Below are 24,656 nucleotides of genomic sequence, written 5' to 3' on the forward strand. Positions count from 1 at the left end.
CTGTAGCATAACAAACATAACATCACAACAAAGCGTTCGATACCACAAACTAGGTTCAAATAGCTCATTGCATCTCCTCCTAAGACCGCATCTTAGTTCCATCTTCTATTCTAATAATTCTAATTTCAAAGATTGCGCAAGTTCTAATTCTAACCCCAACATATGTGAAAAAAAATATAACCTTGTTTAAGACTAGCTTATAACCTTGTAACGATCATGCGTCTCCACAACTCTCTTTATATTTCCAATTCAAACACTTCTAGTTCATTTAACTCAATCCAAGAAACTAAACAAGATTAACCAGCTATCCTAAAAGAAGAACACAACTAATTTATCCATTCAACTAATAACTTCCACACGAACCCTGATACTTTCAAGAATAACCAATCGTATAAAATCAAGGGTTATATCCAACACTTACAATTACCCAACTATTAAATAAATAGCTACAACAAAGAACTATCCACCACTAGCAAATTCACATGAATCAACTAACATTTAAGAACATCAAGTTTCCATAAACTTCCCACATTCAATATCCTATCGATATTCTAATCTTCGTAAATTCATACTAATTAATAATTCCACAATTAAGTTCTTATCACCACTTTGACCCATAATTATCATTAACAACATTCAAATCCAAATCCTCACCACTACCTATACACCATCAAGACACTACGAATCCATTCCCACAAATTGTTTCACAAGTATCTAGTATTACATCTAAGAGTATCAATCTATTCAATTATTCACCATTATCATATCTTGTCAAAACTCTTAGTTGCTAACAATAATTCAGCAGCTAAATATACATATCCAACAGCTAGTCTCAATCAACAAAACTCATCTAATTAGGAATCCCGTAATGGTTTTAGGACACCTCTTACTAAAACAGGCATAACTCACTCATACGGAAACCAATTGAGACGATTTAAGTGGCTACGCGACCATTACTCAGAGCTCTACTATTCTTATTAAGACACTAAAACCCAGAAACAATTAGAACGATCCTAAAATAGCCAAAACAGAAGGTTCGTTATGGATTTCCAAGACAGCCTGCTAGTATTTCACTATTTTGAACATAACTCTCTCATATAAACTCATTTTGGAGCGATTCAAGTGCCCACGTGATCGCAACTCGAAGCTCTACAAATCTCATGAAGACACTAAAACCCCAAAACGACTAACTATTTCAAAAACAGCAACACAATTCGGACAGAACAAAACGGAACCTCATTGTTGATTTTTATGACAGTCTACTAGTATTTTGGACATAACTTCCTCATACGAATTCATCTCGGGGCGATTCAAGTGCCCACACGACCGCGACTCAGAGCTCTACAAATCTTAAGAAGACATAAGAACCCAAAAACAATCAGAACCATCCCCAAAACAGCCAAAACAGAAAGTTCAGTTTATGAACTGAAATTTCAGAATCCCAAATACTCAATTTGATACTAGAACTCAAATAAACCCAAATAACCAATTCTAATCAACACTAAAACAACTCAATTACTAATTGAATCCATATACTCATCTTAAATTCAAGGTGATGCTTAAATTTGATTTAAAAACCCCAAATCAATTTACAAAACTCTAACATTTAAATTTGAAAACAAAACAACAAAAGAGGGAAAAGAGGTTACCAACAATAAAGGGAGGAGGAGAAGTGGTTGCTATTGGTGGTGGAACTCGTGGCTGGGCTTGGTTGTGCCGCCGCTGTAGTTGAGGGGAGTGAGACGTGAGAGAAGAGGGAAGAGAGGGATTGAGAGTTTGAAGGTAAAAGATGACGAGGATGAAGAAAGAAATGGGGAAAGGTATGTCGGTTTATTGTGGTAAAATGGGTTTTTATTTTTAGATTTGACCCATAAAATTCTATTAAAGTCGTCTCGTCGTAAGACAATTTTATATAAGACATGCTGCAAGGGTATAATAGACGATTTATGAAATAAGTAATATTTCGTAATTGGTAGTATGAATAAGGATTGCATTTAGGAATATATATATATATTTTTTTTCAATACTTAATTAAATTTTTTTTTTTTTTTTATAAAGATAAGATAGTAATCAATTAATAAAATATAATCAAAATACACTTTTATTGAAGTACTCTTTATACGAATTTTATATATTAAATAAAATATACCTCTTTCTTGAAAATGTTAACAAATCAAATACTTGAGTCCATATTATCAAAATAATAATATTATTACTCGAATTAACTTACTTAATAACCCCAATCAGCTTAATAAACTTATAATCAAGCTTTATTAAATGTAGTCTATTTCATTCTCCCCAACTTAAAATAATTTCGTCCCCGAAATTATACATACACTTCTGATCATTCTTAGTCATAACATATAACTCAAATTTTCGAGAAATGAGAACCAAATAAACTTTAGTTACTCCCCAACTTTGATTATGGACATACTATATCTATAAGTTTTCAATCATATAAGATGAATTACATATTGGTAACACAACTAACCTCAATTGAATTACTTCAAACCTTTAAATTTGAAACTTCAACCTCGATTTACTTTACGTGAACGTTCACATGTACTTTAAATCAACCACCTCACTTCAAAATCTTTTTATACCTTTAATTACATATTTGGTCATTTCAACCTTTTTATATCCTTAGTTTGAGATATTAAATCATCAACTTACTTCTTGTTTCCCAATTACAATTAAATTTTTAATTAAAAACTCTTATAACTCTCGAGATACTTTGAGATGAATACCTTAAGTCATTTATTGAATCTCATATTCATTAAAGATATCCACAATCATTTTTCTATCGACTTTTAATAACTCAAAACTCGATCATCGTCAACTTATTTCGAATTATAACATTTATAACCCTACTCTTCATTTAACGCTTAAAACTTCAAATTCCATAACAAATTCATCCGAAATAACTTCAATAACCTTTAGACGTTCAAATTTGTTGTTTTTTTTTTTTTTTTTTTTTCTAAACCATTATTCTATTATACTCACGTTTTACCATCAATAAAACCTTTGTAGAGTCCCAAAGTTATCATTCATTCATTAAAAAACATTGAAAGCTTTCTCAATCATAATTTTACATTATCCTCAACACGTATAGGCCATTCAATCAAACTTACTACAACATAACTTTAAATTACTATTAATTGCATTAACCTTTGTTTCCTTTCGAATTACTTTCCTTAATTAAAATTTCTCACCCCATAATTGAACATGTCACAAATACTTTTTTTTTTTTTTTTCATTCCTTTATAGATTTTCAATCTTAACACACAATTAACGCATAACTTTCAATATTCCAAAATGTTTCTTTTAAACTCTTTGCATCGAATCATTCTTGCACAACATCATCGCAATTCTCGATAAGTTTGGTCCTCAACTCCTTTTGCCAGTTATCCGAGTATATATAATATCTTTTGGAAAACAATTTCAAAAATACTTGACTCGAGTATATATATATTTCAAGTTGAAATTTTGAGATCTTTTAAAAACAACTTTTTTTTTTTCTTTTTTCTTTTTATTTATTTTTTTATTTTTTTTATATCATGTGTATTTAGGATCATTCTCATACTCATAATTCTCTTAAACTTACTCGTCTTAAAATATTAATTTTCCCGAATGTTACATTCTACCCAACTTGAAATGAACTTCGTCCTCGAGGTTAAACCAAGTCTCAAGCACATACTCAATATCCGGCTATCATACATATCATAAGGCTATGTTACCCAATTACTCATACTCTATGCACTGAAAGAATCTATATCACTCGTACTAACTATGTGAACCCACCAAACTTTAAGGCCTAGCATAGATAAAACTTAGTATTATTCCGAAATCTTATGATTCTACCCAACTTAGAATGAAGTTCGTCCTCAAACTTAACTCACATATACTAAGGAGATGCAATAGCTATATAGCGATAAACATAGAAATGCCTAAGCAAACAACCAGGGATAATCGCGTCTCATGGCATCTACTGCCTCCCACGTGGCTTCTTCGGTAACGTGATAAGACCATAGCACCTTCACAAGTGCTACACTACCTCGACGAGTATCACGCGTCTTCTTATCTAGAATCTGAACGGGGGTCTCCTCGTACTGCAAGGTATCATCCAGGGTCAACTGTTCGGCCGAAGAACGTGTGAGTCATCTCTGATGTATTGTCTTAGCTGGGATACGCGAAACACGTCATGTACTCGGTCAAAAGATGCTGGTAACGCAAGACGATAAACTACCTCACATAGGTTGATATCATGCACCACTTGCCAATCAAAGCCTAATGAATTCATAAGTAACTTGACCCATACTGAAACCAAAGTATAGTTTATTATAACCTCAATTAAACATTTATTTGCATTCTTCATCCAAATCTCTAGACTATAATCCTTACAAGCTTTAACTCAAACATAAATTCTTATTATAACTGCTACGCACAACACTTCAATAGTAACAATTCTAATATTGACTATTTTCACATATACCTACTAAGATCATGTATGAGGTGTTCACAATTTTACCAACTACTATCTCAATCAAATAGCCTATAATCTTTATAACCCAACATCTGAAACTTTAAATGCCATCTTTACAACATATAAACCATACTATTTTGATAACTTAAGTCTATGACTTAAGATCCTTTATAACAACTTTTGTTAAAAACCTACTTCTATTCTTGATGTTGATACAACCTTCTTATACTTAACAAAACCTCAAGTTTACCAGCGACCTTCCATCCTTAAGTTATATTTGCACTTCTAACCAACAAAAGAAACTTGGTACATTCTTAATGATAATCACACAATTTCTAATAACTCTACTAAATCTATAGGCTCCATTATTCAAATAGATTACAACGTATGACAAGATCCAATAACACTAAAAGTTCATCGCTTACATCAGAATATGAACACTATATGCAACTCAATCACTAGGCTTAAAAATCAATATCAATTGCTCTTAACTTAAGCCTTTCCATCAATGATGTGCAGTACTTTGTCTTTACTAATTCTCCTACTATGTCACAATCGTTTCCAAAGTTCAACTCACTTACAACAAAACACTAACGATACATACTTCACAACCCGATGACCTTGCTTTTATGCACCAACCTATAATCACAATCATGGATCAAAAAAATAAAAGCTGATAGAAAAGGGCTAGCAACAAGGTGACACGATTCGCAACCTTAAGACATACTATTCTAGCTACTAAAACGATAATCGACAAGGAACTATGATAAGCAACAAAACATTGGCATCATCAGAAAACAAATTCTAACGCTGCGTCGTTAAAACGAATCTTCTTGTCGTTACGATCAATCGTTAAGAGCGTTTTCCCGTTTTACCCCGTAATTCTCACACCTTATATCCTACATTTTTAAGAAAAACCTGACTAACTCAAACACCTAGGATAATACCATAATCATGTTCATTTCTGTTCCTATCTCTTATCTTAAACATCTAAATCCTCAAATCACGTTCTTCCTTACTCCCAAGATTGTATGCCCGCTAGATGAACTAACCCTAAGGTTTAGCCACGGTCGCGGTTTGGCTCTGATACCAACTGTAACAACCCGACTTACCGTTGACTGGGTAAACAGGGTCGTCACGGGGATTATTTCCCAAGAAACTTAAATCATATCCCAAAACCTGGGCAAAGGAATCACCAGCTCTATTACGAAACCAACACAGCTAAATCTCAAACCAAATATCTAATCTAAACATAAAGTAACCATACAACTCACTACGAGTCCATTATAATCAACATAATCAGAACTAATATACATTAAACAAATTCCTAATACAAGCTATAAGCTTCCACGGTCTCAGCTCAAAAGGACATCCTTAACACTCTCATCAACATTGCTAACCCGATTATTCCCGACCGGATCCGATCTGTAATCAGCTAAAAGATGGAAACAACAAGGAATCAGATTAAACTGAGTGAGAAGCAACAATCCAAAACAATTAAACACAACAATTCAAAACGATGGTTTAAAAGCAACATCAGTTTCCTAGATCTATGTGCGCACAGGGAGTCTAGTTGAGAGGAACATCCATAGCTCTAAGGCTATGTCTCTCTCGGGTGAAGCTAGTCAATATCTCAATGACAATTCGCTTCAAAACAGGGAGTAGGGAACCATGTTCCTCAACTCCGTCAATGACCAGCCCGCAAGCCCGATCCATTGACCATATCAATATCAGCATAATCATTCATAAACATTTAACACATTCATATAAATTTCACAAACTTTAAATAAACATTTTACAAATGGTAGCCTGGCCAGACCCCTTTTTAAGGGACTGTTACTACTCACCAACAAGACGCTTCAAAGAGCCGTGATTGATTCGCGGCTAACAGCTAGAATGGTTCCTTGATGACGTCGCCTCCTGTAGCATAACAAACATAACATCACAACAAAGCGTTCGATACCACAAACTAGGTTCAAATAGCTCATTGCTTCTCCTCCTAAGACCGCATCTTAGTTCCATCTTCTATTCTAATAATTCTAATTTCAAAGATTGCGCAAGTTCTAATTCTAACCCCAACATATGTGAAAAAAAATATAACCTTGTTTAAGACTAGCTTATAACCTTGTAACGATCATGCGTCTCCACAACTCTCTTTATATTTCCAATTCAAACACTTCTAGTTCATTTAACTCAATCCAAGAAACTAAACAAGATTAACCAGCTATCCTAAAAGAAGAACACAACTAATTTATCCATTCAACTAATAACTTCCACACGAACCCTGATACTTTCAAGAATAACCAATCGTATAAAATCAAGGGTTATATCCAACACTTACAATTACCCAACTATTAAATAAATAGCTACAACAAAGAACTATCCACCACTAGCAAATTCACATGAATCAACTAACATTTAAGAACATCAAGTTTCCATAAACTTCCCACATTCAATATCCTATCGATATTCTAATCTTCGTAAATTCATACTAATTAATAATTCCACAATTAAGTTCTTATCACCACTTTGACCCATAATTATCATTAACAACATTCAAATCCAAATCCTCACCACTACCTATACACCATCAAGACACTACGAATCCATTCCCACAAATTGTTTCACAAGTATCTAGTATTACATCTAAGAGTATCAATCTATTCAATTATTCACCATTATCATATCTTGTCAAAACTCTTAGTTGCTAACAATAATTCAGCAGCTAAATATACATATCCAACAGCTAGTCTCAATCAACAAAACTCATCTAATTAGGAATCCCGTAATGGTTTTAGGACACCTCTTACTAAAACAGGCATAACTCACTCATACGGAAACCAATTGAGACGATTTAAGTGGCTACGCGACCATTACTCAGAGCTCTACTATTCTTATTAAGACACTAAAACCCAGAAACAATTAGAACGATCCTAAAATAGCCAAAACAGAAGGTTCGTTATGGATTTCCAAGACAGCCTGCTAGTATTTCACTATTTTGAACATAACTCTCTCATATAAACTCATTTTGGAGCGATTCAAGTGCCCACGTGATCGCAACTCGAAGCTCTACAAATCTCATGAAGACACTAAAACCCCAAAACGACTAACTATTTCAAAAACAGCAACACAATTCGGACAGAACAAAACGGAACCTCATTGTTGATTTTTATGACAGTCTACTAGTATTTTGGACATAACTTCCTCATACGAATTCATCTCGGGGCGATTCAAGTGCCCACACGACCGCGACTCAGAGCTCTACAAATCTTAAGAAGACATAAGAACCCAAAAACAATCAGAACCATCCCCAAAACAGCCAAAACAGAAAGTTCAGTTTATGAACTGAAATTTCAGAATCCCAAATACTCAATTTGATACTAGAACTCAAATAAACCCAAATAACCAATTCTAATCAACACTAAAACAACTCAATTACTAATTGAATCCATATACTCATCTTAAATTCAAGGTGATGCTTAAATTTGATTTAAAAACCCCAAATCAATTTACAAAACTCTAACATTTAAATTTGAAAACAAAACAACAAAAGAGGGAAAAGAGGTTACCAACAATAAAGGGAGGAGGAGAAGTGGTTGCTATTGGTGGTGGAACTCGTGGCTGGGCTTGGTTGTGCCGCCGCTGTAGTTGAGGGGAGTGAGACGTGAGAGAAGAGGGAAGAGAGGGATTGAGAGTTTGAAGGTAAAAGATGACGAGGATGAAGAAAGAAATGGGGAAAGGTATGTCGGTTTATTGTGGTAAAATGGGTTTTTATTTTTAGATTTGACCCATAAAATTCTATTAAAGTCGTCTCGTCGTAAGACAATTTTATATAAGACATGCTGCAAGGGTATAATAGACGATTTATGAAATAAGTAATATTTCGTAATTGGTAGTATGAATAAGGATTGCATTTAGGAATATATATATATATTTTTTTTCAATACTTAATTAAATTTTTTTTTTTTTTTTATAAAGATAAGATAGTAATCAATTAATAAAATATAATCAAAATACACTTTTATTGAAGTACTCTTTATACGAATTTTATATATTAAATAAAATATACCTCTTTCTTGAAAATGTTAACAAATCAAATACTTGAGTCCATATTATCAAAATAATAATATTATTACTCGAATTAACTTACTTAATAACCCCAATCAGCTTAATAAACTTATAATCAAGCTTTATTAAATGTAGTCTATTTCATTCTCCCCAACTTAAAATAATTTCGTCCCCGAAATTATACATACACTTCTGATCATTCTTAGTCATAACATATAACTCAAATTTTCGAGAAATGAGAACCAAATAAACTTTAGTTACTCCCCAACTTTGATTATGGACATACTATATCTATAAGTTTTCAATCATATAAGATGAATTACATATTGGTAACACAACTAACCTCAATTGAATTACTTCAAACCTTTAAATTTGAAACTTCAACCTCGATTTACTTTACGTGAACGTTCACATGTACTTTAAATCAACCACCTCACTTCAAAATCTTTTTATACCTTTAATTACATATTTGGTCATTTCAACCTTTTTATATCCTTAGTTTGAGATATTAAATCATCAACTTACTTCTTGTTTCCCAATTACAATTAAATTTTTAATTAAAAACTCTTATAACTCTCGAGATACTTTGAGATGAATACCTTAAGTCATTTATTGAATCTCATATTCATTAAAGATATCCACAATCATTTTTCTATCGACTTTTAATAACTCAAAACTCGATCATCGTCAACTTATTTCGAATTATAACATTTATAACCCTACTCTTCATTTAACGCTTAAAACTTCAAATTCCATAACAAATTCATCCGAAATAACTTCAATAACCTTTAGACGTTCAAATTTGTTGTTTTTTTTTTTTTTTTTTTTTCTAAACCATTATTCTATTATACTCACGTTTTACCATCAATAAAACCTTTGTAGAGTCCCAAAGTTATCATTCATTCATTAAAAAACATTGAAAGCTTTCTCAATCATAATTTTACATTATCCTCAACACGTATAGGCCATTCAATCAAACTTACTACAACATAACTTTAAATTACTATTAATTGCATTAACCTTTGTTTCCTTTCGAATTACTTTCCTTAATTAAAATTTCTCACCCCATAATTGAACATGTCACAAATACTTTTTTTTTTTTTTTTCATTCCTTTATAGATTTTCAATCTTAACACACAATTAACGCATAACTTTCAATATTCCAAAATGTTTCTTTTAAACTCTTTGCATCGAATCATTCTTGCACAACATCATCGCAATTCTCGATAAGTTTGGTCCTCAACTCCTTTTGCCAGTTATCCGAGTATATATAATATCTTTTGGAAAACAATTTCAAAAATACTTGACTCGAGTATATATATATTTCAAGTTGAAATTTTGAGATCTTTTAAAAACAACTTTTTTTTTTTCTTTTTTCTTTTTATTTATTTTTTTATTTTTTTTATATCATGTGTATTTAGGATCATTCTCATACTCATAATTCTCTTAAACTTACTCGTCTTAAAATATTAATTTTCCCGAATGTTACATTCTACCCAACTTGAAATGAACTTCGTCCTCGAGGTTAAACCAAGTCTCAAGCACATACTCAATATCCGGCTATCATACATATCATAAGGCTATGTTACCCAATTACTCATACTCTATGCACTGAAAGAATCTATATCACTCGTACTAACTATGTGAACCCACCAAACTTTAAGGCCTAGCATAGATAAAACTTAGTATTATTCCGAAATCTTATGATTCTACCCAACTTAGAATGAAGTTCGTCCTCAAACTTAACTCACATATACTAAGGAGATGCAATAGCTATATAGCGATAAACATAGAAATGCCTAAGCAAACAACCAGGGATAATCGCGTCTCATGGCATCTACTGCCTCCCACGTGGCTTCTTCGGTAACGTGATAAGACCATAGCACCTTCACAAGTGCTACACTACCTCGACGAGTATCACGCGTCTTCTTATCTAGAATCTGAACGGGGGTCTCCTCGTACTGCAAGGTATCATCCAGGGTCAACTGTTCGGCCGAAGAACGTGTGAGTCATCTCTGATGTATTGTCTTAGCTGGGATACGCGAAACACGTCATGTACTCGGTCAAAAGATGCTGGTAACGCAAGACGATAAACTACCTCACATAGGTTGATATCATGCACCACTTGCCAATCAAAGCCTAATGAATTCATAAGTAACTTGACCCATACTGAAACCAAAGTATAGTTTATTATAACCTCAATTAAACATTTATTTGCATTCTTCATCCAAATCTCTAGACTATAATCCTTACAAGCTTTAACTCAAACATAAATTCTTATTATAACTGCTACGCACAACACTTCAATAGTAACAATTCTAATATTGACTATTTTCACATATACCTACTAAGATCATGTATGAGGTGTTCACAATTTTACCAACTACTATCTCAATCAAATAGCCTATAATCTTTATAACCCAACATCTGAAACTTTAAATGCCATCTTTACAACATATAAACCATACTATTTTGATAACTTAAGTCTATGACTTAAGATCCTTTATAACAACTTTTGTTAAAAACCTACTTCTATTCTTGATGTTGATACAACCTTCTTATACTTAACAAAACCTCAAGTTTACCAGCGACCTTCCATCCTTAAGTTATATTTGCACTTCTAACCAACAAAAGAAACTTGGTACATTCTTAATGATAATCACACAATTTCTAATAACTCTACTAAATCTATAGGCTCCATTATTCAAATAGATTACAACGTATGACAAGATCCAATAACACTAAAAGTTCATCGCTTACATCAGAATATGAACACTATATGCAACTCAATCACTAGGCTTAAAAATCAATATCAATTGCTCTTAACTTAAGCCTTTCCATCAATGATGTGCAGTACTTTGTCTTTACTAATTCTCCTACTATGTCACAATCGTTTCCAAAGTTCAACTCACTTACAACAAAACACTAACGATACATACTTCACAACCCGATGACCTTGCTTTTATGCACCAACCTATAATCACAATCATGGATCAAAAAAATAAAAGCTGATAGAAAAGGGCTAGCAACAAGGTGACACGATTCGCAACCTTAAGACATACTATTCTAGCTACTAAAACGATAATCGACAAGGAACTATGATAAGCAACAAAACATTGGCATCATCAGAAAACAAATTCTAACGCTGCGTCGTTAAAACGAATCTTCTTGTCGTTACGATCAATCGTTAAGAGCGTTTTCCCGTTTTACCCCGTAATTCTCACACCTTATATCCTACATTTTTAAGAAAAACCTGACTAACTCAAACACCTAGGATAATACCATAATCATGTTCATTTCTGTTCCTATCTCTTATCTTAAACATCTAAATCCTCAAATCACGTTCTTCCTTACTCCCAAGATTGTATGCCCGCTAGATGAACTAACCCTAAGGTTTAGCCACGGTCGCGGTTTGGCTCTGATACCAACTGTAACAACCCGACTTACCGTTGACTGGGTAAACAGGGTCGTCACGGGGATTATTTCCCAAGAAACTTAAATCATATCCCAAAACCTGGGCAAAGGAATCACCAGCTCTATTACGAAACCAACACAGCTAAATCTCAAACCAAATATCTAATCTAAACATAAAGTAACCATACAACTCACTACGAGTCCATTATAATCAACATAATCAGAACTAATATACATTAAACAAATTCCTAATACAAGCTATAAGCTTCCACGGTCTCAGCTCAAAAGGACATCCTTAACACTCTCATCAACATTGCTAACCCGATTATTCCCGACCGGATCCGATCTGTAATCAGCTAAAAGATGGAAACAACAAGGAATCAGATTAAACTGAGTGAGAAGCAACAATCCAAAACAATTAAACACAACAATTCAAAACGATGGTTTAAAAGCAACATCAGTTTCCTAGATCTATGTGCGCACAGGGAGTCTAGTTGAGAGGAACATCCATAGCTCTAAGGCTATGTCTCTCTCGGGTGAAGCTAGTCAATATCTCAATGACAATTCGCTTCAAAACAGGGAGTAGGGAACCATGTTCCTCAACTCCGTCAATGACCAGCCCGCAAGCCCGATCCATTGACCATATCAATATCAGCATAATCATTCATAAACATTTAACACATTCATATAAATTTCACAAACTTTAAATAAACATTTTACAAATGGTAGCCTGGCCAGACCCCTTTTTAAGGGACTGTTACTACTCACCAACAAGACGCTTCAAAGAGCCGTGATTGATTCGCGGCTAACAGCTAGAATGGTTCCTTGATGACGTCGCCTCCTGTAGCATAACAAACATAACATCACAACAAAGCGTTCGATACCACAAACTAGGTTCAAATAGCTCATTGCTTCTCCTCCTAAGACCGCATCTTAGTTCCATCTTCTATTCTAATAATTCTAATTTCAAAGATTGCGCAAGTTCTAATTCTAACCCCAACATATGTGAAAAAAAATATAACCTTGTTTAAGACTAGCTTATAACCTTGTAACGATCATGCGTCTCCACAACTCTCTTTATATTTCCAATTCAAACACTTCTAGTTCATTTAACTCAATCCAAGAAACTAAACAAGATTAACCAGCTATCCTAAAAGAAGAACACAACTAATTTATCCATTCAACTAATAACTTCCACACGAACCCTGATACTTTCAAGAATAACCAATCGTATAAAATCAAGGGTTATATCCAACACTTACAATTACCCAACTATTAAATAAATAGCTACAACAAAGAACTATCCACCACTAGCAAATTCACATGAATCAACTAACATTTAAGAACATCAAGTTTCCATAAACTTCCCACATTCAATATCCTATCGATATTCTAATCTTCGTAAATTCATACTAATTAATAATTCCACAATTAAGTTCTTATCACCACTTTGACCCATAATTATCATTAACAACATTCAAATCCAAATCCTCACCACTACCTATACACCATCAAGACACTACGAATCCATTCCCACAAATTGTTTCACAAGTATCTAGTATTACATCTAAGAGTATCAATCTATTCAATTATTCACCATTATCATATCTTGTCAAAACTCTTAGTTGCTAACAATAATTCAGCAGCTAAATATACATATCCAACAGCTAGTCTCAATCAACAAAACTCATCTAATTAGGAATCCCGTAATGGTTTTAGGACACCTCTTACTAAAACAGGCATAACTCACTCATACGGAAACCAATTGAGACGATTTAAGTGGCTACGCGACCATTACTCAGAGCTCTACTATTCTTATTAAGACACTAAAACCCAGAAACAATTAGAACGATCCTAAAATAGCCAAAACAGAAGGTTCGTTATGGATTTCCAAGACAGCCTGCTAGTATTTCACTATTTTGAACATAACTCTCTCATATAAACTCATTTTGGAGCGATTCAAGTGCCCACGTGATCGCAACTCGAAGCTCTACAAATCTCATGAAGACACTAAAACCCCAAAACGACTCTAACTATTTCAAAAACAGCAACACAATTCGGACAGAACAAAACGGAACCTCATTGTCGATTTTTATGACAGTCTACTAGTATTTTGGACATAACTTCCTCATACGAATTCATCTCGGGGCGATTCAAGTGCCCACACGAACGCGACTCAGAGCTCTACAAATCTTAAGAAGACATAAGAACCCAAAAACAATCAGAACCATCCCCAAAACAGCCAAAACAGAAAGTTCAGTTTATGAACTGAAATTTCAGAATCCCAAATACTCAATTTGATACTAGAACTCAAATAAACCCAAATAACCAATTCTAATCAACACTAAAACAACTCAATTACTAATTGAATCCATATACTCATCTTAAATTCAAGGTGATGCTTAAATTTGATTTAAAAACCCCAAATCAATTTACAAAACTCTAACATTTAAATTTGAAAACAAAACAACAAAAGAGGGAAAAGAGGTTACCAACAATAAAGGGAGGAGGAGAAGTGGTTGCTATTGGTGGTGGAACTCGTGGCTGGGCTTGGTTGTGCCGCCGCTGTAGTTGAGGGGAGTGAGACGTGAGAGAAGAGGGAAGAGAGGGATTGAGAGTTTGAAGGTAAAAGATGACGAGGATGAAGAAAGAAATGGGGAAAGGTATGTCGGTTTATTGTGGTAAAATGGGTTTTTATTTTTAGATTTGACCCATAAAATTCTATTAAAGTCGTCTCGTCGTAAGACAATTTTATATAAGACATGCTGCAAGGGTATAATAGACGATTTATGAAATAAGTAATATTTCGTAATTGGTAGTATGAATAAGGATTGCATTTAGGAATATATATATATATTTTTTTTCAATACTTAATTAAATTTTTTTTTTTTTTTTATAAAGATAAGATAGTAATCAATTAATAAAATATAATCAAAATACACTTTTATTGAAGTACTCTTTATACGAATTTTATATATTAAATAAAATATACCTCTTTCTTGAAAATGTTAACAAATCAAATACTTGAGTCCATATTATCAAAATAATAATATTATTACTCGAATTAACTTACTTAATAACCCCAATCAGCTTAATAAACTTATAATCAAGCTTTATTAAATGTAGTCTATTTCAATATATTGAATTTTCTTATACAAATCGATTCGATATATAATGGACTAAAATGTTACACTCATTCACAGATACATTACAAAGTACTTTAACATCCAAGTGAATAGAAAATTTTAGGACAATTTTTTATCCAATCAAAATTTACTTGAATTAATACTCCTTTTATTGTTAATGGTGACTCAAACTAGATAGCACTATTGAAGAAGATGAGTGAGGGTCGAAGAAGACCTCCGCGGGATGCGTAGAACTCCGCGGGGTGCGGAGTTGCCTCTGCCTCAGGTCCGCGGGACGCGGAGCTGCTTCTGTTTCCACTTCGCGACTCGCGCAGTTTTACACGGCTCGCGTAGTTGCGGTTTCTTTTCACGGGAAATGTCTTTTGGGAAAGTTACCTTTATTTGTGGTCGGTTATTTGTGGTTACTTAGACCCTAAAACTGTCTTTCAAGTTGGTTTTATTATAAATACACCCTCTTGTTAGCACTAGGGATTTATGATTCACAAATTAAGAGAGATCACAAGAGAGCCATTGTAATTTGTGAGCGTGATTGTAATTCATCTTGTATTCTTCGCGATCATAGTGAAATTATTTGTTCTCGGTGCCGGTGGACGTAGCTATCACATTGATAGTGAACCACGTTAAATTTCTTGTGTCATTTTCTTATTGTTTGCATTGAATTTCTTATTGTTTCATTGTTGTTCATCGACCTTACTTCCGCTGTCGCACAACAATTGGCATCAAGAGCTCAGGTTTTAAGTCCTTGGAGAGTTTTTGAGTGAAACAATGGCTGGAGGTTCCACAATAAGAATTGAGAAATTTATCGGGAAAAATAGCTTCGGGCTATGGCAAATAAAGATGAAGGCTCTGTTGAAACAGTAGCAAATCTGGCATCCGTTGGCTTCAAGGAGTACTACTGCGGGGTTGGATGATGGATTAACTGAAGGACAATTAGCAGTAATGGAGGAAAAGGCTCATTCTACCATTTTGCTAAGTTTGGATGATCATATCATCACGGAGGTAGCTGATCAGGATACAGCGGCGGAACTTTGGATGAAGTTGGAGTCATTGTATATGACTAAGTCACTGACCAACAAATTATTGCTGAAGCAGCGGTTGTTCAGCCCCCGAATGCAGTCAGATACTCCCTTACGGGAACATCTTGAAAAACTTAACTCTATTTTACTGGATTTGCGTAACTTAGATGTTAAAATAGATGATGAGGATGCTGCGTTGATTTTACTTGTGTCTCTACCGTCTAGCTATGAGAATTTTATGGAGTCTTTTGTTGTTGGTAAAGACTCCCTAACCCTAGAAGAAGTGAAGGCAGCACTTCATACTAGGGAACTTCGTCAGAAAGCTATAGGTGATAACGGGGAGAGTGGCAGTGGGTTGTTTGTTAAGTCCGGGAAATCTAAAAAGAAGAAGGGGGCTAACAAGGGCAACAATACTGGGTCGAGTGCTGGAAACGACAATGAGGGATCTGGTAAGACTGTGGGGAAGACCTGTTATTACTGCAAAGAACCGGGTCACTTTAGGGCTAATTGTCCGGTAAGGAAGGGCAAGTCCCAAGCTGCTGTAGTTGAAGTAAAACCGAAGGAGAACTATAATTCGGAGGAAGACTTGGTTAGTGAGTTCTGCTAAGTCTGGGGATCTTTCTGATGATTGGGTTCTAGATTCGGGGTATTCGTTCCATATGAGTCCGCGTCGAGATTGGTTTGACACGTATGAGTCTTGCAATGGGGGTAATGTTATTGTAGGTAACAACGCACCTTGTAAGGTTACGGGTATCGGATCCATAAGATTGAGGACTAGAGATGGGCGAAAGTTGACATTGACTAGGGTGCGGCATGTCCCTGCTTTGGGGATGAATCTGATTTCATTGGGTGCCTTGGATGATTTGGGGTACAATGGAGCGTTTTCAGATGGGAAGCTGTCCATTTATCGAGGTTCGGAGTTAGTACTTATAGGTACCAAGAGGAACACTGTAACACCCCGTAATTTATCGGGTTTAAAAATAAATAAAATATAATAAAATAAAGTATAACAAAATAAAATAAATAAGTAATATTAAATTATATTATTTTACATAGTTAATTATAAGAAATAAAGTAAGCTTAATTTTAACGGTAACGAGTTTTATCGCGTACGATGTTATCGCGTGACGTTTCTTTGCTATTTTAACAATAATATAATAATTACTTAATTAATTAACAAAAAAAAAATATGTTGTGGGAGGTGAAGGGTGGCCGGTTGGTGCTAGGCATGGGAGGAGTCTTGTAACTCCTCTCATAAGTGAGCATTATGAGCATTATTGGCACATTAAGTGAATTATCTCCTTAATGGCTTTTTAATTCCATAATCCCTCACAATCCTAATCCTCCAAGTGAACACAAAATTCAGAAAAAAAAAAATATTTCTCTTCTTTGCTCTTCTTGTTTTCGGCATCCAAAAGAAAAAAAAAAATCTTGTTGTTCAATCCAATCTTTTGATCAAATGGTAAGTTTAATTGAATTGTTAATTATAGATTTTATATACAAAGATTTCTAAAAGAATTATATTTTATGTATGATGATATCCTATAACTTATAAGAGGATTGAATATTTTTCTTTTATATATGAAAATTTTCTCTAAATAACCCTTTAATAAACTTTAATTTGTTAAAAGGATTAAGAAAAGAACTTCTTGATCAATATTTTTTAACAAAATTTATATTTGTTATAAGAATTAAGTATTTAAAGTTATATTGAAATTTAAATAAATTTCTTATGGTCTATTTTCTCTAACAAAATTTCAATTTGTTAGATGAAATTTAAATGGTATGAATCAAGTAATCTAGTCATCCAAGAGTTTAATAATCCTTTAGCAAAATTTGATTTGTTTGAAGGATTGTGTTATATTTATATATATGTGTCTTGATTTAAAAGGGTGAATTGGTTTTGTAATTCTCTACAAAATTTAATTTGTTAAGAGAATTAAGTATTTAATTTAGTTATCATAATTTATGAAATTGTAAGTCTCTTGAAAGATTTTGTGAATGTGACCTTGCTAGAGTTATTTTGGTCATGAGATTTAAAAAGGGTTGATAATGTATATATAAAATAATAATAATAATAATGAAGTTAAAAATATATATATATATATATATATATATATATATATATATATATATATATATATATATATATATATATGTATTCGGGCAGCAGCTGTTCTGTCTCGTTAAAGGTGTCGATCTGGAAAAGTTAGTCGTGTTCCGTTGTTTTATGTACCGATACGTTAAAAACTCGTTAAACACTTAAAATAATTTATGAAATTGACGCATTCCGAACGCAACGGCGAAGTCGGATTTTTCATTTGAATTTCCTAAACTATCCAAATCAATCATTTAAGTTTCTGGTTAAAGTTTACAAATTGGAACTATTAGGAATTTGATGAAAACATTTAAAATTATCAAATCCTAGTGATGTCTTAGTAGTATGGAGTGGATTAAATGTGTAAACACGTTCTAATACGTGATTGTTTTTGTGTGTGTATGATATTTAGGACCTCGATTCATAAGAGGGCGAAATTTCTATCGTGGTTAAATATCGTTTGGTTGCAGCGCTTAAAGGTACACGCTTAGACCATACTGTTTATGTGGTTGTGCAAGTAGTGTTGTTTCATTTCTAATCGAGGCATTGTAAATCACATAAGGATTAGACACTTCAAATAATTTGAAAGAAATTAATTGGAAATTGAGAATTTATGTGTTTGTCACCCAAAGGGGTTGACGTTTGGTTGTATTATGTTACCCTAAGGGGTTAACGTATTGGTTTGGATTATTATAATTATTGTTCCCATGGCAGTTTTGGATCATTACGGTCACCATGGGGGTATGCATACTTTAGCCTTTGACGACCAGAACAGGACGGACAACGTCTTAGGTCGGTGGTTGCCTTGGGATTAGCTCTCCCAAGTGTATTCCTCCAAAAAGATTTGGATTTATACTTGAACAACCCAAATAGGACGGGCAACGTTACAAGTTGGAATTAGCTAATAATGAATGATTTATACTTGAACGACCCGAACAGGACGTGCAACGTTACAAGTTGGGATTAACTAATAAAGAATGTATTAGAGCCTATGCATGCTAGGATAAACATATTGCTTGTGTTCAACCTGATTGATATTTGTATGAAGTCTCTGACGTGTATTGGTTTATTTCTTTGGAACCTACTGTGTGTTGTCATACGACGACTAATAGGTTGATTGCAGGTGGGGTCTGGAGTGAGGTCTCGACTTAGAACCCGTAATCATCAAGACTATGCTATTATCTTTTTGTATTGGATCATGAGTAGAAAGAAACTCTGTACTTATGTAACAGGAGATAGTGTAGTTTTCTTTTCGCTTCCGCTTATTTCAATTAGTTTGTCTAGAGGCCTTTAGGTTCTCGAGTTGTACGTTAGAGCTTCCGCTGACATATTTTCTTTGACGTTAGTACTGTTTTCTATTTAGTTATATTTCTTTATCGACGAAACGTTGACGATCCTAGAGAAGACTTTTCTCAAGAGCCCAAGGAGTGAACCGGAATTTGTATTTTCATATGGATTAACGGGTCACTTAAATCGGGCCGTTACAAACACCCTCTATGTCTTTGAGGGTGTCACACTGTCTAGTTCTGCGGTTTGCGCATTAGTATCTCACCAGGAGATGACCAAGATTTGGCACATGAGGCTTGGTCATATGGGGGAGAAGGGGATGCAATTATTGTCTAAGAGGGGTCTACTATCCGGGATCAAGGTTGCCAACCTTGAATTTTGTGAGCATTGTGTGTTTGGGAAGAAACACTGGTCAAAGTTCAGCAAGGGTGCTCACATTACTGATGAAGTGCTCGATTATATCCATTCAGATTGCTGGGGTCCATCTAGGGTTGAAGGTGTGAGAGGTTTCCGCTATTTTATGTCATTTGTAGATGACAAATCCCGATACACATGGCTTAGGTTGCTTAAGTCAAAGGATGAGGCCTTCAAAGCTTTTAAGCAATGGAAAGCTTTGGTGGAGAATCGACAAGATAGGAAGATCAAGAAGCTACGAACAGAAAATGGGCTAGAGTTTTGCAAAGAGGAGTTTAATTAGTTCTGTGCAGATGAGGGTATTGGTCGGCATCAGACCGTCAGGATGACACCACAGCAGAATGGTGTTGCAAAGCGGGTTAATCAGACACTGCTTGAGAGAGTTCGATGCATGCTTTCTAATGCAGGGCTTGGGAGGAGGTATTAGAGTGAAGCTGTGATGACAGCTTGTTATATCATTAATAGGGGTCCTCATTTGGAAATTGACTTTAAAATCCCGTTTGAGATCTGGAGTGGTAAGTTGCCTAGTTTCTCTAATTTGAAGATTTTTGGTTGTGTTGCTTATTATCATGTTATTGAGGGTAAGCTGGATCCACGAGCCAAGACGGGGTGTTTTTTTGGGTACGGTGATGGTGTGAAGGGGTTTAGGATCTATTCACCTTCGGAGGGTCGGGTCATTCTTAGTAGGGATGTCACTTTTGATGAAAGCACCATGTATTCCAAGAAGCGCTCGGATTCTTCTGATTTGGGGAAGAAAGGGGAGAACATACTGCAGACAGATGGGGTGCTTGAGGTGCATCTCCATTGCTGATTTACCTCGAGTGCAGTTTATTGATGATGATGCTGAGGTTCCAGTGCCGAGTACTCCTGAACCTGAGGTTGTTAAATCTTCTCCCAACTCTGGGGAGGAGGTGGAGCAGTCTAATCAGGGGTCATCTAGTCAATCTGACACCATTCTTGAGAGACCTAGACGAGTTATCAAGAAGCCTGTTAGATTGATTGAAGAGATAGAAGGAAGGAATTGCTTTGTTGAGAATTTGACAGGTTATGCATTGAGTGTAGCTGATGATGTAGAGTCATATGAACCTGCCACATATAAACAAGCAATTAGTTGTAGTGAGTCGGCGCAATGGCTTGCTGCAATGGGTGAAGAGATGCAGTCTCTTTACAAGAACAGAGTGTGGGAACTTGTGAAGGTACCAGAGGGGAGAAAGCTTGTAGGGTATAAGTGGATCTTTAAGAAGAAAGAAGGGTCATCTGAATCTGAGAAAGTTTGTTTTAAGGCTAGACTAGATGCAAAAGGGTTCAGTCAGGTAGAAGGGGTTGACTTTGTGGAGATATTCTCACCGGTGGTTCGACATACTTCTATTCGTGTGCTATTGTCAATTGTAGCACATTATGACCTTGAGCTGGAGCAGCTGGATGTTAAGACGACTTTCCTTCATGGCGATTTGGAGGAGGAGATTTTGATGAAGCAGCCTGAGGGATTCGAGATTCCAGGGAAAGGGCACTATGCATGCAGATTGCTAAAGTCATTGTATGGACTTAAGCAATCCCCTCGGCAGTGGTACAAGAGGTTTGATTCTTTTATGGTTTCGCATGGTTTTGACAGGAACTCGTATGATTGCTGTGTGTATCATAGTAAGTTGGATGACGGTTCCATGATTTATTTGTTGTTATATGTTGATGACATGCTTGTTGCCACAAAGAATAAATCGGATGTTGCTAGACTTAAAGAGTTGCTTAGCTCGGAATTTGACATGAAAGATTTGGGTCCAGCTAAGAAGATTTTGGGTATGGAGATCTATAGGGATCGGGCTAGAGGTAAGCTTTTCTTGACTCAGAAAAGTTACATCGAAAAGATTTTAAATCGTTTTGGGATGGAAAAGTCGAAGCCTATAAGTACACCAACATCTAATAACTGCAAATTGTCTTTGACTATGTCACCTCAAACTGAGGAGGAGTTGGCGTATATGTCTAGAGTCCCTTATGCCAACGCTGTTGGTTGTTTGATGTATGCTATGGTCTGTACTAGGCCGGATATTGCGCACGCTGTCAGTGTTGTGAGTAGGTTCATACTAGAAAAATTAAACTATCATTTACCAATTATGATCTCATACTATATTACGCAACCTACTTTTTGTGTGATTGATTCCGTAATTGGATGAAAGATTAATTAAGAAACACTTGAATAATCAATTAAATGTGAATGTATTGTGTTTTTAACAGATTGCATTAAGCAACAACTTAAAATTAATTTCTCAAAGGGTGTGATCAAAAGTTAAAGAAAATGAGAGGACGCGAGTTTCTGGAGTAACATTTCCAAAGTTGAAATTCGGCCAAAATTTAAAGCATTATATATTTTATCATGAAAATTATCAAAAATAATTTAAAAAACACAAATTAATAAATCCAACTATTGAATAACTTAAAAGTATAACCATCTATTGTAGTATCCATCACATAATAATCAAAAATTTTATTATTCTTCTCAAAATATACCTAATTTTTAAATTGAAAACATACCTGGATCGAATTATTATGAGAATGAAACCGAAATAGTTGTGAATATTCTAAGTTATTCAATAGTGGAGTTTATTTTGAGCTATTATGTAATAGTTGGAATTATTTTGATAATTTTTTTCCTATCATATCATACAATAGAATAAAAGAGTTGGAAAATTTTAAATGTGAACTTATTAGTGCTCTGATAAATGGAATAAATAACATTGTTAGTTGCTTATTGATCACATGAAAATTTGATTAATGAAATAATATTGATTTAGGTTTTTAAGAGTTTTACAATCATACAGGATAATAGAAGAGATGAAATATTTCATGCCAGCTTATTAGAGCTATAAAAAATGAAATAACATTATTTATTGATAACATGACAATTTAATTTATGAAATAATACTAATTTAAATAATTAGAAGTTTTAAATGGGCATAATTTATTGATAAATTTAAAGACTATGTTAAATTAAATAAATATTAATATGACATTTAAAAACTTTATCAAAAAATTATTTTTAAAAAAATTGAGAAATTCATTATAAGTAATAAAAAGATATCTTTCTTCAAATGAATAAAAATTCATACCCACTGCTCATCGCGGGTATGAGTTTTCATGCTCATATCCCCCAAACATTAAATTCAAATTTATATTCGCTCTAAATATGACGGATACGGTACAAATTTGGTTAATTTAACGCGTCTGCCATTTATAAGTGTTAGAGTATATATGTAACATATTTTAGAGTCTTAACCATCAGTTTAAGCTGGTGATTTAAGCCTCAACCAAAAGCCTAAGTTGATAGTTGAGAGCTCCAGATATGTTATATACTCTAACAATAAGAAGTTGGAAGCCCAAAACATTAGCTAGGCCATGACTTAATTAGTTGCTGAGCACTTTGTCCTTTGATCGTGCCATAAATAAAGTTGGAATAAAATCTCCCAACTGATTTTAAGATCAAGTCGATATGTGCATATAATTATTCTAATTATAATAAGGCATTTCAAGTGTTCCATGATACATACTTAATTCATTGCATCATTTATATAACAGACGATAGTGATGATAAAGCGTGAGAAGTGGTCATATAATTAATTATATACTAGCTCATTTTATATTAAAACATAATATTCTATAAGATAAAATCAATTCAGTAAATTAAATTTAGCTCATTTTATATTAAAACAAAATTTTCTACTGTCAAATTAATTATTCTTATGATATAGTCCTTCAAACAACATTTAAGACAATTGAACGCGAAAGTGTTGAATTAAAATTTAAAAATTAATTGAAATACTATTTTATCGAACAGTGACAATGTTAAATTTTGAGTTGATTTAATTTGAAAAATGGAACTAGACTCATTAAAATGATAGAGTTCAACCTGATTTGATTCAAACCAACAAATAAAGAATTATATTTTTATTATAAAGTTTTCCAAATATCATTCATATTTTATTTATTTTATAATTCATCTTTCTATGGTAAAGAAACAAGATCATTATTTAAGTCTTCCATAATAGAGGAAATATTGACCTCAATTGATTGAAAATATAGCGGTTTTTAACTTAAACTGATGATACAAAATTAAAATACAAATAAAATTTGTAAAACGGGTTAGATAGGGTTCGGGCCAACTTTTTTAAGTTTTTGGATCTAGCTCATGTCAATAGTTTTGAGCTACGTCTCACTAATCTTTGGTCGATCGGTAATAGACAAATCTAATTGCAGCATATTTGATAGAAATTCGCAAAAAGGGAGAGAAAAAAAAACAGAATATGAAATAATATATTACAAAATGAATTTATTTATTTTATTAGGTTAAACATAATCTTTATGTCTACTCAAAAAAAAAAAAATATTTTTATGTATGTTGAAGTCCTAAACTTATAAACAAGTAAGTTACTCATTAATTAGTTGTACCGAAGTATAATACGTGAAAGTGCGATAACTAGATAGTTCTTCGATTCTTCCTGTCTTCCCATCTCATAACTCAATATTTATATACATATTTAATACTCTTAAAATTATATAATAGGAGTAAAATTCTATACTTTAATAATCGAGATCTAATAAGATTTTATATGGATGTATTTTACATTCTACAAATACATGAACTTTTATGTATAAATTTCTCTCTAGTTATATATAATATTCCTTGTGGGAATATCAAACGAGAACAGAGGGAGTACTTCTACATGTTGTGTAAGGGCCTA

At 33.7% G+C, this 24,656-nt stretch overlaps 1 protein-coding gene across 6 annotated transcripts in view; it reads right to left on the minus strand.

Annotated features, from left to right (window-relative positions):
• Nucleotides 1–15,072, minus strand: part of LOC130814930 (anaphase-promoting complex subunit 4) — a 32,366-nt gene extending 17,294 nt beyond the window's left edge. For 2 of the 6 annotated variants that reach the window (XM_057681213.1, XM_057681211.1), the window contains exons 1-5: nt 14,458–15,072; nt 12,734–12,806; nt 8,053–12,321; nt 6,331–6,403; nt 1,650–5,918 (exon numbers count right to left, since the gene is read on the minus strand). The gene's annotated coding sequence lies outside the window, so the exon portion shown is untranslated. Of the gene's footprint in view, nt 1–1,649; nt 6,404–8,052; nt 12,322–12,733; nt 12,807–14,457 lie in introns of all 6 variants that reach the window. The other 4 variants (XM_057681209.1, XM_057681214.1, XM_057681215.1 and 1 more) reach the window with 4 other exon arrangements.
• Between the last annotated feature and the right edge of the window lie 9,584 nt (nt 15,073–24,656).

Source organism: Amaranthus tricolor, chromosome 6 (assembly GCF_026212465.1).
Source record: "Amaranthus tricolor cultivar Red isolate AtriRed21 chromosome 6, ASM2621246v1, whole genome shotgun sequence".
NCBI lineage: Eukaryota > Viridiplantae > Streptophyta > Magnoliopsida > Caryophyllales > Amaranthaceae > Amaranthus > Amaranthus tricolor.